Here is a 7,500-nt window from a genome sequence, read left to right as displayed (position 1 = left end):
TGAGGCCGTTAGGGTGAGGCCGTTGCTTCGAGCGGGAAGATGGGCAGCCCCGCCCCCCCCCCCCCCCCCCCCCCGTTGGGTGGAAGGAAACCTCTGCTGCGGGCCCGGCAACCATCCCGAACGGACCCGCTGGGTCCAAATGTCTGCCGAGGGCGGTCCTGCTGCGGTCGCGGGTTCGTTGGAAACCTCTCCTGCTGCTGGCATGGCCACCCTCCCCCCCCCCCGCCCGACTGACGACCCTGCGGGCCCGGCGACCCGGTGTCCCGTTGCCGCGCGGGGAGTGATCCTCGGGGCCGTGCCGGGCGGGCCCAGCGACACGAAGAGAGTGGGGGGGGGGGTCGGAGGGAGTGGCACTGGGGAGAGAGGGGTGGGGGAGAGAGTGCCCCCCCCCCCCCCATTAGGGGCGAGTTTATGCAGTCATCAGAGTTTATACCTAACCTCATGATGCTTTATTAGCCGGATAGGCTGTCTGACCTCGCCCCCAGTCCCTACTCCTTCCACTGGATTCTTCTTATACCCTCTTTTTCTTCGTGCCCCCCCCCCCCCCCCCCCCCCCCCCACGCAGGGAGGGTTCCAAGAGGGAGGAGGGAGGGAGGGAGTCCCGGGGCCGTGAGAGAGAGAGAGCCTCATTAGCTGCTAGGTTCACCTCATTAGCTGCTAGCTAACGCGTCAGACCTTTTACATTCTTTAGAGGATTGAAACCTCAGGGCCTTTAACCCCCGTTCACCGTTTACACTCAACGATCCTTCCGAACAAAACCCTTACACATCTGTCCGTCCAACTGACCCCCGAGATACCTAACACGCAGATTAACACGTCAGCGGTGATCGGCGTGTCATAGAGGAGTCACAAAGACGGGCAAAATAGAGTGGTTGAATAAAAAATACTCACTCAATTGGCCGTGATTTAACGTAGCACACAATGATGCAAAGCCCATGCAAAGTCCAGTGGCCCAAGCAAACAAATAAGATAGATCTGGCTCGGCGTTCCTCATCTCCACATCGTCACCCAGCACGCCGACGCCCAATAACAATTCCCCCGCAAATTGTGCACCTCGAGCGGCAGTACTTTAAACGGCGCCGTCTTCGGCGTGGACGGCATGAACCAAGTCGGCAAGCATCGTCACCCAGCACACAGACGTCCACTAACAATTCCTCCCCCCTGCAAATTGCGCGCCGCGAACGGCAGTACTTTCAAGTATGCCGCCTTCGGCGGGGACATCGTGAACCAAATCGGCAGGCAGGCGTCGTCAGCCGGTCGACCGACCCCCAGTTGCATTGCCCCAACGGCCATTGTGCACTTCGAACAGAACAGTGCTTTTAAAATATTCCGCCTGCCGCGTGTACATCATGAAACAAATGGAAAGGACGAACCGGGCGTGCAACCGATGCACGGAGAGTGACAGGTCGTCAAGCAAGTCCGTGGCAATCCGTCGGCCGACTCGGCCGCGGCCAGCAGAGGCGTTTTGGCCCGGGCGCGCCGAACTTTGCGCGCCCTCGGTATGCGTAACACTAGCACATGCCTTCAAAACTCACTACAAAATAACCCCAAAGTATGCCGCCTTCCCCGTGGGCCTTGTTACCAATATCTTGCCCTGCTTCCTGATGCCCTTATGGGGTCGGCTCTGTTCTTGCAGAACCCTCAGGTGGTGCAGAGTCTGGGCCATTTTATCAATATCTTGCCCTGATTCCTGATGCCCTTATGGGGTCGGCTCTGTTCTTGCAGAACCCTGAGGTGGTGCAGAGTCTGCGCCTTGTTATCAATATCTTGCCCTGCTTCCTGAAACCCTTATGGGGTTGGTTCTGTTACAAAACCCTCAGGTGGTGCAGAGTCTGGGCCACTTTATAAATAACTCTGCCTGCATTAGGGTCAGGGTTAGGGTTAGGGTTAGGGTTAGGGTTAGGGTTAGGGTTAGGGTTAGGGTTAGGGTTAGGGTTAGGGTTAGGGTTAGGGTTAGGGTTAGGGTTAGGGTTAGGGTTAGGGTTAGGGTTAGGGGTAGGGGTAGGGGTAGGGGTAGCGGTAGGGGTAGGGGTAGGGGTAGGGGTAGTTTGAACTACTGCCGCTCCAGGCGCGCACTGTGCGTGGGTAATTTTCAGTGGGCGTCGGTGTGCTGGGTGACGATGCCGCCCAGACTCTGCACCACCTGAGGGATCTGCAAGAACAGAGCCGAACCCGCAAGGGTATCGGGAAGCAGGGCAAGATATTGATAACAAGGCCCAGACTCTGCACCACCCGAGGGTTCTGCAAGAACAGAGCCGACCCCATAAGGGTATCAGGAAGCAGGGTGAGATAGTGACACCATTTGTAAAACCGGCAAATCCCACCAGGAAACATTGCAAAAATTGGCCTCTAATGCTGGAACGTGGGTAAAGCCAAACAAACACGACACGTTTTAAAAGAACGTTACTAAAACAGCCTGGGATATGCCCATGACAAAGGATAGGCCGAACCTCACCAGAAAAAAAGAGAGGGAGACCACGGCAGAGCTGAGGGATAAACATGAGATGGTGATAAAACCAGCAGACGAGGGGAGCAGTAGGGTTACAAATTAATGTCAATATGGGGCCTGCTCCCACTGGGTAATAGACAAAAACATAGAACAGGGTGACAGGAGAGACTGGATAGCACAGAGGATAACCCGTGAGCGAAATAATGGGGTGTATGCAGTTCAATGTAAGGAGTGTACCTTACGGTACATAGGGGAAACAGGTAAAACAGCCTCAGCGGTGATCGACGTGTCAAAGAGGAGTCACAAAGACGGGCAAAATAAAGTGGTTGATTATAGACAATAGACAATAGACAATAGGTGCAGGAGTCGGCCATTCAGCCCTTCGAGCCAGCACCGCCATTCAATGCGATCATGGCTGATCACTCTCAATCAGTACCCCCGTTCCTGCCTTCTCCCCATACCCCCTCACTCCGTTATCCTTAAGAGCTCTATCCAGCTCTCTCTTGAAAGCATCCAACGAACTGGCCTCCACTGCCTTCTGAGGCAGAGAATTCCACACCTTCACCACTCTCTGACTGAAAAGGTTCTTCCTCATCTCCGTTCTAAATGGCCTACCCTTATTCTTAAACGGTGGCCCCTTGTTCTGGACTCCCCCAACATTGGGAACATGTTTCCTGCCTCTAATGTGTCCAATCCCCTAATTATCGTATATGTTTCAATAAGATCCCCCCTCATTCTTCTAAATACCAGTGTATACAAGCCCAATCGCTCCAGCCTTTCAACATACGACCGTCCCGCCATTCCGGGAATTAACCTAGTGAACCTACGCTGCACGCCCTCCATAGCAAGAATATCCTTCCTCAAATTTGGAGACCAAAACTGCACACAGTACTCCAGGTGCGGTCTCACCAGGGCCCGCTACAACTGTAGAAGGACCTCTTTGCTCCTATACTCAACTCCTCTGGTTACGAAGGCCAACATTCCATTGGCTTTCTTCACTGCCTGCTGTACCTGCATGCTTCCTTTCATTGACTGATGCACTAGGACATCCAGATCTCGTTGAACTCCCCCTCCTCCTAACTTGACACCATTCAGACAATAATCTGCCCTTTCTACTCTTACTTCCAAAGTGAATAACCTCGCACTTATCTACATTAAACTGCATCTGCCATGTATCCGCCCACTCACACAACCTGTCCAAGTCATCCTGCAGCCTTATTGCATCTTCCTCACAATTCACACTACCCTCCAGCTTAGTATCATCTGCAAATTTGCTAATGGTACTTTTAATCCCTCCGTCTAAGTCATTAATGCATATCGTAAATAGCTGGGGTCCCAGCACCGAACCTTGCGGTACCCCACTGGTCACTGCCTGCCATTCCGAGAGGGACCCATTTATACCCACTCTTTGCTTTCCGTCTGTCAACCAATTTTCTATCCATGTCAGTACCCTACCCCCAATACCACGTGCCCTAATTTTGCCCACTAATCTCCTATGTGGGAGCTTGTCGAAGGCTTTCTGAAAGTCGAGGTACACCACGTCCACTGACTCTCCCCTGTCAATTTTCCTAGTTACATCCTCAAAACATTCCAGTAGATTTGTCAAGCATGATTTCCCCTTCGTAAATCCATGCTGACTCGCAATGATCCTGTTACTGCTATCCAAATGCTCAGCAATTTCGTCTTTTCTAATTGACTCCAGCATCTTCCCCACCACTGATGTCAGACTAACTGGTCTATAATTACCCGTTTTCTCTCTCCCTCCCTTCTTAAAAAGTGGGATAACATTTGCTATCCTCCAATCCACAGGAACTGATCCTGAATCTATATAGAACATTGAAAAATGATCTCCAATGCTTCCACTATTTCTAGAGCCACCTCCTTAGGTACCCTGGGATGCAGACCATCAGGCCCTGGGGATTTATCAGCCTTCAGTCCCATCAGTCTACCCAAAACCATTTCCTGCCTAATGTGGATTTCCTTCAGTTCCTCCATCACCCTAGGTTCTCCGGCCCCTAGAACATTTGGGAGATTGTGTGTATCTTCCTCAGTGAAGACAGACCCAAAGTAACGGTTTAACTCGTCTGCCATTTCTTTGTTCCCCATAATAAATTCCCCCGTTTCTGTCTTCAAGGGACCCACATTTGCCTTGACTATTTTTTTCCTCTTCACGTACCTAAAAAAACTTTTGCTATCCTCCTTTATATTATTGGCTAGTTTACCCTCGCACCTCATCTTTTCTCCCCGCATTGCCTCTTTAGTTAACTTTTGTTGCTCTTTAAAAGAGTCCCAATCCTCTGTCTTCCCACTCTTCTTTGCTATGTTATACCTCCTCTCCTTAATTTTTATGCTGTCCCTGACTTCCCTTGTCAGCCACAGGTGTCTCTTACTCCCCTTAGAGTCTTTCCACCTCTTTGGAATAAATTGATCCTGCAACCTCTGCATTATTCCCTGGAATACCTGCCATTGCTGTTCTACCGTCTTCCCTGCTAGGGCCTCCTTCCAGTCAATTTTGGCCAGCTCCCGCCTCATGCCTCTGTAATCCCCTTTGCTATACTGTAATACAGACACTTCCGATTTTCCCTTCTACCTTTCCATTTGCAGAGTAAAACTTATCGTGTTGTGATCACTGCCTCCTAACGGCTCTTTTACCTCTAGTCCCCTTATCAGATCAGGATCATTAAAAACACTCACTCTATTGGCCGTGATTTAACCTAGCACACAGTGTTGCAAAGCCCACGCAAAGTCCAGTGGGCCAAGCAAACAAATAAGATAGATCTGGCTCGGCGTTCCACATCTCCACATCGTCACCCAGCACGCCGACGCCCATTAACAATTCCCCCGCAAATTGTGCACCTCGAGCGGCAGTACTTTAAACGGCGCCGTCTTCGGCGTGGACGGCATGAACCAAGTCGGCAAGCATCGTCACCTAGCACACAGACGTGCACTAACAATTCCTCCCCCCGCAAATTGCGCGCCGCGAACGGCGGTACTTTCAAGTATGCCGCCTTCGGCGGGGACATCGTGAACCAAATCGGCAGGCAGGCGTCGTCAGCCGGTCGACCGACCCCCAGCTGCATTTCCCCAACGGACATTGTGCACTTCGTACAGAACAGTGCTTTTAAAATATTCCGCCTGCCGCGTGGACATCATGAACCAAATGAGCAGGCAGGCATCATATCATATCATATCATACACATACAGCCGGAAACAGGCCTTTTCGGCCCTCCAAGTCCGTGCCGCCCAGCGATCCCCGTACATTAACATTATCCTATACCCACTAGGGACAGTCAGCCCCCAGCACAACGACGCCCCCGCTAACAATTCCCCACGCACATGGTGCGCTCGAGCTGCAGCACTTTAAAGTACGCCGCCTTCGGCGGGGACATCGTGAACCAAAGGAGCAGGCAGCCATGGTCACCGCCAGCACAACGACGGCGCCGCTAACAATTCCCCGCGCACCTTGTGCGCTCGAGCTGCAGTACTTTAAAGTACGCCGCCTTCGGCGGGGACATCGTGAACCAAAGGAGCAGGCAGCCATGGTCACCGCCAGCACAACCACGGCGCCGCTAACAATTCCACGCGCACCTTGTGCGCTCGAGCTGCAGTACTTTAAAGTACGCCGCCTTCGGCGGGGACATCGTGAACCAAAGGAGCAGGCAGCCATGGTCACCGCCAGCACAAGCACGGCGCCGCTAACAATTCCCCGCGCACCTTGTGCGCTCGAGCTGCAGTACTTTAAAGTACGCCGCCTTCGGCGGGGACATCGTGAACCAAAGGAGCAGGCAGCCATGGTCACCGCCAGCACAACCACGGCGCCGCTAACAATTCCACGCGCACCTTGTGCGCTCGAGCTGCAGTACTTTAAAGTACGCCGCCTTCGGCGGGGACATCGTGAACCAAAGGAGCAGGCAGCCATGGTCACCGCCAGCACAAGCACGGCGCCGCTAACAATTCCCCGCGCACCTTGTGCGCTCGAGCTGCAGTACTTTAAAGTACGCCGCCTTCGGCGGGGACATCGTGAACCAAAGGAGCAGGCAGCCATGGTCACCGCCAGCACAACCACGGCGCCGCTAACAATTCCCCGCGCACCTTGTGCGCTCGAGCTGCAGTACTTTAAAGTACGCCGCCTTCGGCGGGGACATCGTGAACCAAAGGAGCAGGCAGCCATGGTCACCGCCAGCACAAGCACGGCGCCGCTAACAATTCCCCGCGCACCTTGTGCGCTCGAGCTGCAGTACTTTAAAGTACGCCGCCTTCGGCGGGGACATCGTGAACCAAAGGAGCAGGCAGCCATGGTCACCGCCAGCACAACCACGGCGCCGCTAACAATTCCACGCGCACCTTGTGCGCTCGAGCTGCAGTACTTTAAAGTACGCCGCCTTCGGCGGGGACATCGTGAACCAAAGGAGCAGGCAGCCATGGTCACCGCCAGCACAAGCACGGCGCCGCTAACAATTCCCCGCGCACCTTGTGCGCTCGAGCTGCAGTACTTTAAAGTACGCCGCCTTCGGCGGGGACATCGTGAACCAAAGGAGCAGGCAGCCATGGTCACCGCCAGCACAACCACGGCGCCGCTAACAATTCCCCGCGCACCTTGTGCGCTCGAGCTGCAGTACTTTAAAGTACGCCGCCTTCGGCGGGGACATCGTGAACCAAAGGAGCAGGCAGCCATGGTCACCGCCAGCACAAGCACGGCGCCGCTAACAATTCCCCGCGCACCTTGTGCGCTCGAGCTGCAGTACTTTAAAGTTCGCCGCCTTCGGCGGGGACATCGTGAACCAAAGGAGCAGGCAGCCATGGTCACCGCCACCACAACCACGGCGCCGCTAACAATTCCCCGCGCACCTTGTGCGCTCGAGCTGCAGCGCTTTAAAGTTCGCCGCCTTCGGCGGGGACATCGTGAACCAAAGGAGCAGGCAGGCAGGCAGCGTCACCCCCAGCACAACGACGCCGCCGCTAACAATTCCCCACGCTCCTTGTGCGCTCGAGCTGCAGTACTTTAAAGTACGCCGCCTTCGGCGGGGACATCGTGAACCAAAGGAGCAGGC

This window comes from Rhinoraja longicauda, unplaced genomic scaffold (assembly GCF_053455715.1).
Source record: "Rhinoraja longicauda isolate Sanriku21f unplaced genomic scaffold, sRhiLon1.1 Scf001110, whole genome shotgun sequence".
Classification (NCBI taxonomy): Eukaryota; Metazoa; Chordata; class Chondrichthyes; order Rajiformes; family Arhynchobatidae; genus Rhinoraja; species Rhinoraja longicauda.
The sequence above is the reverse complement of the archived record's forward strand: the minus strand, read 5'-3'. Positions refer to the sequence as shown.